Here is an 11,839-nt window from a genome sequence, read left to right as displayed (position 1 = left end):
TGTTCTCTTCTAGGAGTTTTATAGTTTCTGGTCTTACATTTAGATCTTTAATCCATTTTGAGTTTATTTTTGTGTATGGTGTTAGAAAGTGTTCTAGTTTCATTCTTTTAAAAGTGGCTGACCAGTTTTCCCAGCACCACTTGTTAAAGAGATTGTCTTTAATCCACTGCATATTCTTGCCTCCTTTGTCAAAGATAAGATGTCCATAGGTGTGTGGGTTTATCTCTGGGATTTCTGTTTTTGTTCCATTGATCTATATTTCTGTCTTTGTGCCAGTACCATACTGTCTTGATGACTGTGACTTTGTAGTAGAGCCTGAAGTCAGGCAGGTTGATTCCTCCAGTTCCATTCTTCTTTCTCAAGATTGCTTTGGCTATTCGAGGTTTTTTGTACTTCCATACAAATTGTGAAATTATTTGTTCTAGCTCTGTGAAAAATACCACTGGTAGCTTAATAGGGATTGTGTTGAATCTGTAGATTGCTTTGGGTAATATACTCATTTTCACTATATTGATTCTTCCGATCCATGAACATGGTGTCTTTCTCCATCTATCAGTGTCCTCTTTGATTTCTTTCATCAGTGTTTTATAGTTTTCTATATATCGGTCTTTAGTTTCTTTAGGTAGCTATATTCCCAAGTATTTTATTCTTTTCGTTGCAATGGTGAATGGACTTGTTTCCTTAATTTTTTTTTCTACTTTCTCATTATTCGTGTATAGGAATGCAAGGGATTTCTGTGTGTTAATTTTGTATCCCACAGCTTTACTATATTCGTTGATTAGCTCTAGTAATTTTCTGGTGGAGTCTTTAGGATTTTCTATGTAGAGGATCAATGTCATCTGCAGTGAGAGTTTTACTTCTTCTTTTCCAATTTGGATTCCTTTTATTTCTTTTTCTGCTCTGATTGCTGTGGCCAAAACTTCCAGAACTATGTTGAATAGTAGCGGTGAAAGTGGGCACCCTTGTCTTGTTCCTGACTTTAGGGGAAATGCTTTCAATTTGTCACCACTGAGGATAATGTTTGCTGTGGGTTTGTCATATATAGCTTTTATTATGTTGAGGTGTGTTCCTTCTATTCCTGCTTTCTGGAGAGTTTTTATCATAAATGGATGCTGAATTTTGTCAAAGGCTTTCCCTGCATCTATTGGGATAATCATTTGTCCTTTATTTTTCAATTTGTTAATGTGGTGAATTACATTGATTGATTTGTGGATATTGAAGAATCCTTGCATCCCTGGGATAAAGCCCACTTGGTCATGGTGTATGATCTTTTTAATGTGTTGTTGGATTCTGATTGCTAGAATTTTGTTGAGGATTTTTGCATCTATGTTCATCAGTGATATTGGCCTGTAGTTTTCTTCTTTTGTGGCATCTTTGTCAGGTCTTGGTATTAGGGTGATGGTGGCCTCATAGAATGAGTTTGGAAGTTTACCTTCCTCTGCAATTTTCTGGAAGAGTTTGAGTAGGATAGGTGTTAGCTCTTCTCAAAATTTTTGGTAAAATTCAGCTGCAAAGCCGTCTGGACCTGGGCTTTGTTATCTGGAATATTTCTGTTTACAGTTTCAACTTCCATGCTTGTGATGAGTCTGTTAAGATTTTCTATTTCTTCCTGATTCAGTTTTGGAAAGTTGTACTTTTCTAAGAATTTGTCCATTTCTTCCACGTTGTCCATTTTATTGGCATATAATTGCTGATAGTAGTCTCATGATCCTTTGTAGTTCTGTGTTGTCTGTTGTGATCTCTCCATTTTCATTTCTAATTTTATTGATTTGATTTTTCTCCCTTTGTTCCTTGATGAGTCTGGCTAATGGTTTGTCAACTTTATCCATTCAAAGAACCAGCTTTTTGTTTTATGCTACCAATATTATTTCTCTTTTCATTGAAGTATTGTTGCTTTGCAATGTTGTGTTAGCTTCAGATATGCAGCAAAGTGATTCAGTTTCTACAAATATGTATGCATGTATCTCTTTTTTCAGATAACATGGTTATTTCTGATGTATGAATTTTGAAGAATGTATACATGTATTAAAATTAAGGAAAATCTTCTACTCTATAACTAAAGATTAATACAAGTATATGTAATCAAATGAACTATTGATTCACTCTAGTAACAACACTTTACTTAGTGCATTAAGGAACATCTGTAAAGGATAAAATCAGAACACATAAGTTCATTTTCCATTTATCCTCCACCACTGTGAAGTTTGAGATCATCAGGCAAAAACAACCCAACATTCCCCTATCTGACTCAAATCTTCTCTATTACCTTCCATTTCAGTAAGAAAAAAAGAAAGGATAATAATCCTTCCCATCATGCCCTGGATGCCACCTGGCCTGACCTTCTCTGAGAACTTGCTCTCAAAGAATCTTCCCACTACTTACTTCTCACATCACATCCTCTCAAAGGACTCTTCCCTATAGTTTATAAATACCTACATACGCCCTCTTCTTAAACAACAGCCTTTCTGTACTTTTCTTACCTTTTTCTTCAAGTGCAATCTTATCTGCTTCCTTCCTTTTTCTGCCAAACTTTCCAAAAATAAAATACACTAGCAAATTCCTATATTCTTCTTTTCATTTACCATAATCCAAAGTAAATTCTCATCTGATGTGCTGAAATTGTTCTCCCATAGCCATCAGTGAGCTCATAGCCATCAAGCCCACTGGCTTCTTCCCATTTTCAACTTCCCCTGCAGCACTCGATTCTGTTAGCAGCCTTCTTGTATAAAAACCTCCAACTGGTTCACTATAGACTCTTCTGCTTCCATTCCCCCTCTCTCTTTGTTGCGCTTACTCTATCTCCTGACACCAACTTCAGTATGAACATCTCTTAAGGATTAATCCATGGATTTCTTCTCTTCTCTCAAACTGTTTTCTCCTTTGTCAGTTTGATCCAGGCTCATGACTTGAAATATCAGCTGGATGTTGATAATTCCTTTTTATCTATGTAGAGCTCTTATTTTTCTCTCAAGGTCAGCCCCACATTTTTAACTGAACTAAATACATTTCCTCCTTCGTGGGGACACCATCCTCCTGAGCCTTAAGCTGAAAACATTTTCACACCCTTAACAGCTCACTCTCCCTCGGTTGCCCACATGTAATCAATATTCATTCTGCCTTCATAACAGCTCTAACATCCATTTCATCCTCCACATTCTCACCACCACTAGCTTACTTTAGACTCTTGGGATTTTTCATTTGAAGCACTGGTGAAGTCTCCAAATTGTCTCTATTTTTTCCTCCTTCACATTCTGTTTTATACATCATTCCAGAATCTTCTAATGTCCCTAGAAAGCTTTCAGTGACTGCTTATTACAAAACGAAATCCAAACCCTTATTCTGATCTTTTATTCTCTCCAATTAACTGATATATACTTAGATGTCACACTTTTTACCAATCTTACAAAAAGGCCCCAGCCTTCTTGATTTGGTTTCTGCTTTTGCTTGAACTCAGTGACTTAAGGTTCATTACTAGTAAAGTCACTGTTTAGCCTCAGATTAATGATCAAATAGTTTATCTGTTAAAGAAAATAAATTCATGGTACCATGATACTTGTTAAAGAACAGTGAGGCAGAATTCACTTAGGGGAATGAATGAATGTCCTTGGTATAGGGACAAGGAGTTTTGCATCCTTACTTTGCATCCAGGGAAGAGAGACTGGACTCAACTCCAAATACAACAGGGAAAAGTGAGGATTAATAGCCAGGAATATAAGGGAGCAGAGTGAGGGTTGGGGAATGGGAAATTACTAAAGGGAAATGTGGGGGTAGGGGAATTCTGGCTAAACTAACCTAGCAGGATTCTTGCTAAAGGCAGGCCAAGGTGATCACACATCACTTGGAAGTGGTAGAGGATGAGGAGCTTAAGTGGATATTGAGAGTGATTTGATATCAAGGGAGGGGCTTCCCTGGTGGTTCAGAGGTAAAGAATCTGCCTGCAGCCTTGCAGACTCCTCCACTCCAGAGCCTCCCACGCCGTCCATGGTCATGGTCAACCCCATGGTCAACCCCATCATGTTCTTCAACATCGCTGTCAATCGTGAGCCCTTGGGCCTCACCTCCTTCAAGCTATTTGCAGACAAATTTCCAAAAACAGCAAAAAATTTTCCTGCTCTGAGCACTGGAGAGAAAGTATTTGGTTATAGAATTTCCTGCTTTCACAGAATAATTCTGGGATTTATGTGCCAGAGTGGTGACTTCACACCCCATAATGGCACTGGTGGCAAGTCCATCTATGTCAAGAAATCTGATGATAAGAGTTTCATCCTGAGGCATACAGGTCCTGGCATCTTGTCCATGGCAAACACTGGCCGCAACACAAATGGTTCCCAATTTTTCATCTGCACTTCCAAGACTGAGTGGTTGGATGGCAAGCATGTGGTGTTTGCAAGATGAAAGAGGGCATGAATATTGTGGAATCTGTGGGGTGCTTTGGGTCCAGTAATGGCAAGACCAACAAGAAGATCATTGCTGACTGTGGACAAATCTAATAAATTTGACTTGTGCTTTACTTAACCTGATGTGAAGAACTGACTCATTTGAAAAGACCCAGACGCTGGGAAAGATTGAAGGTGAGAGAAGAAGGGGATGACACAGGATGAGATGGTTGGATGGCATCACCAACTCAATGAATGTGAGTTTGAGTAAACTCAGGGAGTTCATGATGGACAGGGTCCTGGTGTGCTGCAGTCCATGGGATCACAAAGAGTCGGACATGACTGAGCAATTGAACTGAACCGAACTTACTTAACCACAAGGCCATTCCTTCTGCAGCCCAGGAAAGGACCCTTCACCTCCATCTACTAGAAATATCCTATAATCTTTATGCTCTCACTTTAGTTTTTTGGGTTCCATATTTTCCTCATCCTCTCTTCAAGTTTAGCTGGATTTCAAAGTTTAATTTATGATTATGGAATAAAAACTAAACAACAACAAAAAAAGAATCTGCCTGAAATTCAGGAGACACAGGTGAGTAGGGCTCAATCCCTAGGTCAGGAAGATCCCCTGGAGGAGGCTATGGCAACCTACTCCAGTATTCTTACCTGGGAAATCCCATGGACAGAGGAACCTGGTGGGCTATAGTCCATGAGGTCACAAAGAGCCAGGCACAACTGAAGCGACTGAGCATGGCACGGCACATGGATTGCAAAGGCAGGGGATTCTGGCTGCACTGACAGCAGGATTGATGCTAAAATTAACAAGGCCAAGACAGACATGGACGCCCAAAGTCAGAGCTTAACCAAGAAGAGCTCAGAAGAGCCGGAGAAAATTTTAGTCCAGGAGACAATCTTTGCAAATCTTAGCTGAGTTCAAATACTAATAACCTCCAAAATGATCCCCATGTCTCATTTTCTGAAGATCAAGAAACATTTTCAATGAAAGATCTCCCATTGGCAGGTTTAATTATTCTTTTCTGCAAGAGAACTGGTTTCTTATCACATAGTCAAGTGCAAAGTTTTGCTCTGTGTCTTTGTCTAGCTGAAAATGTAATAATTCAACCACGTATCAAATTTGAAATGCATCCTTTTCCTAGTTTTCTAATGAAAAAAATTCTTAACTGATATGAAAAAAAAGTGCCATGAGACATACTTTTGCACTTATAATCACCTAATAACAAATCATTCCTTATTTATTCAGTAATAATGTTTTATGATTTATTCTATGAATTTAGAGGTAAAAATCATTGATAACTAAAGTCACCGATAATTGGTGCAAACTCATTGGAAACGACCCCTGATGCTGGGAAAGACTGAGGGCAGGAAAAGAAGGGGGCAACAGCAGATGAGATAGTTGGATGGCATCATCAACTGAGTGGACCTGAGTCTGAGCAAACTCGAGGAGATAGTGAAGGACAGGGAGGGAAGCCTGGCATGCTGCAGTGCATGGAGTTGCAGAGCTGGACACGATGTAGAGACTGAACGACAACAACAATTATAGCAACAATTATTGTTATAATTTTCATGGGCTAGAAAGTCACCAAAAATTTATAAATAATAATTCTCCAGAATATTGGCTAATTCACTCAAGCCACTATCAGATGCCATACTAAAATGTAAAACTTTGCAGAGAGCAAATTTGACAAGAAAACAAATCACTCCAAGGAAAATGTTCTCCTTTTCTGCTTGATAATTGACTAAAACAGAGAAAATGAGTAAACTGAATGATCATCTCCACAGACCAGTTTCTCACAAGTCTACGTGATAATTCTTTCAGGCTCTCCAGGGTACTTTCAGCTCCACCAGCCCTATCTCGGTCCTCACTTTCTTGGCTCTAAGTCTGAGCCCAGCAATCGTGGGTACCAAGCTGCTCTCTTAGTACAGCTCGTTGTCAGTATGATTCAGTTGGGCATGGAGGAAACATACTTTGCCTTCATAACCAAAAGAAGTGGTTCTTTGACTCCAATTCTTAACTCTGAGAAATATTTTACTTCCTAATATTTGTAAACTTCACAAATCACATTAGTATGTTGACCTGAAAAGAACTATTTTACCACCACACTCTTGACAAGCATTGGAGGGGTCACCCAGTAAAGGTCTGTCAAGAAAACATGGGACATGGAGCCACCAGACCCAGTGTGATTCCCAGCACTTGTCAGCTCAGTGACTAGCATGTCACATGCCCTCTTTGGTTTTCAGTTTCCTCGGGTGTAAAACAGAAGTAATTACTCTCAGGTGAGAGAGTTCTCGTGCCAGTGAAAAGTATGACAGTACATGAGACAATCTTTTTGTGAAAACTATAAAGCAATACACAAGTATAAAATATGTTTTTTATGAGGCCTCAAAAAAATCTCACCTATCAAAGCCAAGCTCCTCACATCACATTCACATCTTTGGAAACTCATATTTTTCAGATTAGAAAAACATTTAGCTCCATGTGTCTCTGTATGAAACTGAAAAGCAAATGCACTTTGATTGACTAATAGCTGTATAACTCTGAAGAAAACTGAGCTAAAATAGGACTTGGGTAATATTAAGGTGAAATTGAGCAACATTAGAGGCAAAAAGTTCTGCTAGGTTCCAGCTTAAGGGGACAAAATAGGAAATAAAAATATATATTTCTCTCAAAATCCCTAAAGAAGTTGCCTTTATTAGTGTCAGGAGACACACTGTAAAACTTATAGACCACTTAAGGACCAGTTATAATCTTCCTGGAGAAGAAGAAAACTTTCAGTTCTTTCTCCACAAATCATCTCTTTTCTCATACAGCTATATCTTTCCTCAATTTTTCTTATGGCTAAGAGTAGAAAGTCGATGGTGCACTCCATTTTTTCCAATAATTAATAGACCTCTCCATATTTTTCTTAAATCAAATCACATCCACTTATAGTGATGTGGCTAAGTTCTCAGGCTAGAGAGATCTTGTTTATATTTAAACATCCATCACAAATAGAAAGGATGATATAAGTATGTCTGATTAATTGAAACTCATCAAGTATCTAGTCATTCAATACAGGACTACATCAGAAAGACTTGGTTATTAATAATGGCTGTTGGACCATCATCATGGAAGACATTAGAAGCAGTACCAATCTTAATGAAAAGATAATCTTAACAAATCCTAATGAAAAGATGAAATCAAATTACTTTTTTTCCAGCTCTTCCATTTTTCTGTCTTTCTTCCTCCACAGCACTTCCATGCCCTTCTCCAGTTGTCCATGTGGTTTAATCACACACACACACACACACACACACACACACACACACACACACCCCTACCATTTTGTTGTTGTTGCTAAGCCCTGTCTCTCTCTTTGTGACCCCATGACTGCAGCATGTCAGACTTCTCTGTTCTCATTGTCTCCTAAAGTTTGCTCAGATTTATGTCCATTGAATTGGTGATGCTATCTGTTTCATCCTCTCTCACCCCCTTCTTCTTCTGCCCTCAATCTTTCTCAGCATCAGGTTCTTTTCCAATCAGTCAGTTCTTTGCATCGAGTGGCCAAGGTATTGGAGCTTCAGCTTTAGCATCAATCTTACCAAGGAGCATTCAGGGTTGATTTCCTTTAGTAATGACTTCTTTAATCTCCTTGCAGTTTAAGGTACTCTCAAGAGTCTTTTCCAACACCGCAATTTAAAAACATCAATTCTTCAGCACTCCGCCTTCTTTATAGTCCAACTCTCACATCCATACATGACTACTGGAGAAAAAAAAAAAAAACATAGCTACTACATGGACCTTTGTCAGCAAAGTGGTGTCTCTGCTTTTTAATATGCTGTGTAGTTTGGTCATAGCATTTCTTCCAAAGAGCAAGCGTCTTTCATGGCTGCAGTCACCATCCACAGTGATTTTGGAGCCCAAGAAAATAAAATATGTCACTGCTTCCACTTTTTCCCCTGCTATTTTCCAGGAGATGATGGGAGTGAATGATAGTCTCTCAGTCGTGTCCGAATCTCTGCGACCCCATGGACTGCAGCCTGCCAGGCTTCTCTGTCCACTGAACTCTCCAGGTAAGAATACTGGAGTGGGTCACCATTTCCTTATCCAAAGACGACGGGACCAGATACTATAATCTTACTTTTTTGAACGTTGAATTTCAAGCCAGCTTTTTCACTCTCTTCTTTCACCTTTATCAAGAGGCTCTTTAGTTCCTCTTCACTTTCTCTCATTAGAGTGGTATCATATTTCTCCCAGCAATCTTAATTCCAGCTTGTGCTTCATCCAGCCCAGCATTTTGCATAATGTACTCTGCAGATCAGTTATATAAGCAAAATATAACAGCCTTGACATAGTCCTTTCCCAATTTTGAACCAGTCTGTTGTTCCATGTCTGGTTTTAATTGTTGCTTTCTGACCCAAATATAGGTTTCTCATGAGACAAGTAAGGTGGTCTGGCATTCCTATCTCTTTAAGAATCTTTCACAGTTTGTTGTGATCCACACACCTACCATGACCCTCATCAAATGCCATAAAAATCTCTATCCACCACCTTTCAGATGCAGTGGCTTTAGTACCACTTAACTGTCTTCTGCTTATAGCAATGTCTACACAAATACAAAGATAAAATATAATATTAATACCATGAATATTTTGAATATTTACACATATATACATATACTTAAATAACTTTATAAATCTAAAATGCCAACTCTCTGGCACTGGCTTTTATGGATTGTAATAGTTTCAGCACAAAGAGATATGTGAAAATGAAAAAGTAAGTAGATAGACAGACAGATACAGACAGCTAGACAGATGACAGCCAAGCAGCCAGATATTAACTGCCTATATGTCTGTGTATATTTCTGTGGATATCTCTTCCGACTGCAGGGAAGAGACTTTTTATATCACACTACTTTAGATGACATGCTAGTCTGTTACATGTGAGGTCAATCATGAGATGAAACAACCATTTTCTCCCTGAAGCAAGTACAACATCAAACAATGGACAAGACTTTTGCAAAATATGTCTTACCTTGCAAATGCCTTTTTAATCTTAAGTAAGAACACTTTCTAAAATTGGATTTGGATCCTCACATTGCTTGACTTATAGCACTCCTTATTCTGAAGCCTCTTTCTGAGGTCTTGGTATCTATGACAGCTTTTCCAAAGAAATCTTTTCTATTTTCTGAAAAAAATTACTTGCTTCAAGAAACTTTCCTTTAGAGTTCTCTTTAAAAGATTATTTATTTATGAAAACAGCTATAATATTGAGACCTATAGAGAGAGAATTACATTATTACATTTATGTTAATCAATATTTATTCTTCTGCAATCCTTAAAATCCAGGAAGTAAGCATAATCCCAGTTCTGTGATGAAGAAAAGCATATGTATGGTCAAAGTGACAGAGCTACTTATAACACACAAGTAACACACCACTTGCAGAAGCACTGACACTCACAATTAGGAATCATGAGTCCTTTTTCCACTGTTCCCTGCAGTTGCTTGGTAATTCTACATTTTAATTTACTCCCAGAGACTTTAATATTTGCCCTGCCTGCTTCAGAAGGCCATGTTGAGAATCAAATGAGATAATATATTTTAAAACAATCTATTGTGTTATTATTACTATTTATAGACAAAGAACACTACAAACTATGTTTGGCTTTTCAAGAAAATAAGCTCCGAGATTTTACCATTAACTTCCAGACTGATTTTTTTTTTTTTAATAACTTAAGTTGTTTTACAATCTGGTAGAAATGCCAGATCTTAGATATGGGGCCCTAGTAAGTATCGTCTTTACCATCTGAGCCACCAGGGAAGCCCCAAGAATACTGGAGTGGGTAGCCCTTCCCTCCTCCAGGGGACCTTTCTGACCCAGGGGTCAAACCTGGGTCTTGTGCATCACAGGCAGATTTTTTACCATCCAAGCCACTAGTGAAGCTCTAGATGTGGTTAAACAATTGCTTAAGATCCTATAAGTTTTAAGGCACAGACTTCAAGCACAGTGGAGGCATTCAGGTAGTTGAAGACCATAAGATGAAGTCCAGGAGGCTTACATAGTCCTACAAAGTCAGCACAATATGACTCCACCTCTCCTCTCTCTCATCATCTCCTAACACACCAACAGCACCTATACAGGGAAATAAATATTCATGTCTATTCCCATCCCACATGGAATTCTGTCTCTACTGATTTAAATTCTACCCAAGGTCATTCACTATAAGGATCTCTGCTTTCCTTGATGATCTCTGTAGCTATTCCAAACCAATGCCACTGACCAACATTTAAAGTGCTTTTTTGCATCCCTCCTTCATTTTTGCTTTTACTACTATTTGATTGTTTAATGATATATGTCTGGTTTCAACCTTTAAAGTATAAGGTCTTGATAATGGAATTAACTTGGAGTTATGGGCAACCATCAGAACAACTGTGCATGTGCGTGCGTGCTAAGTTGCCTCAGTTGTGTCTGACTCTTTGTGACCCTGTGGACAATAGCCCTTCTGGCTTCTCTGTCCATGGGATTCTTCAGGCAAAAATATGGGAGTGGGTTCCCATGCCCTCCTCCAGGGGCTCTTCTCTACCCAGGGATCAAACCAGCTGTTTTCTTATGTCTCCAGCATTGGCAGATGGGTTCTTTACTTACCACTGAGCCACCTGGGAACCCCCAGAACAACTTCAGGAAAAGGCAATCAATTGCAGAGCCAATTTGAAAGATGGAGGTAAACATAAGCGTTAATACCGCCATCCTTATAAACCCTCAAAATGTTCATAATATTGTTTTATTAGAGTGGATGATAATTTTGTTCTATTTGCTATGAAGGACACACCTTACAATGAAATTTGAGTTTCCACTCTCCAATGCCATACTTAGACAATTTAGTCTTTACTTTCCTGAAATGCAACCAGGATCAGAACTGAAAGACTGTCCCTATTAATACTGTCACCAAGGCACATACACACATCATTTAAGACAAAAAAAGTAGGCTTGAGACTATTACAGTTTAATTTTACCAAGTGTAGGTGTTGATATTATTTCTGAATATCTCTAGCTATTAGTCATTCATTTCTTCCACTTGAAATTTTCATCTTTTGAAAGTCAAGGAGAAATGAGGAAAACAAGTGGAAAGTTTCACCAAATTTTAAACCTTCTTTCCAATTTCATCACAATCCTAGTGCTGGTCAAATTTCTAAGGCTGTAAATAGACCATTGCTAAACCCAAACCTTTGACTTAAAAGAAAAATAATATGTACAGAGACTGATCATGTTTCTCAATTGTACTTCCAAAATCTTTTTGAAGTATTATTAAATGAAATTAAATTCAATTTAAAATCAAGATATAAATGTTGTGTCTATGTATATCACTTAAAAGTCATCTTATAGATTTTCTATTTTTCCACAGTTTTATTTTAGTTCTTATCTGTTGGAGCAGACTAAAGGTAAACTAGAGCTCTGATTTAAAAA

The 11,839-nt window shown here is 38.2% G+C and overlaps 1 pseudogene; it reads left to right on the top strand.

Moving 5' to 3' along the window:
- Positions 1-3,999: 3,999 nt before the first annotated feature.
- LOC101110850 (peptidyl-prolyl cis-trans isomerase A-like) lies at positions 4,000-4,490 on the top strand (annotated as a pseudogene).
- The last annotated feature ends 7,349 nt before the right edge of the window (positions 4,491-11,839 follow it).

This window comes from Ovis aries, chromosome 8, assembly GCF_016772045.2.
Source record: "Ovis aries strain OAR_USU_Benz2616 breed Rambouillet chromosome 8, ARS-UI_Ramb_v3.0, whole genome shotgun sequence".
In the NCBI taxonomy this organism is placed as follows: Eukaryota; Metazoa; Chordata; class Mammalia; order Artiodactyla; family Bovidae; genus Ovis; species Ovis aries.
Note: the sequence above shows the minus strand (reverse complement) of the source record. Positions and strands in the feature narration are given on the sequence as shown.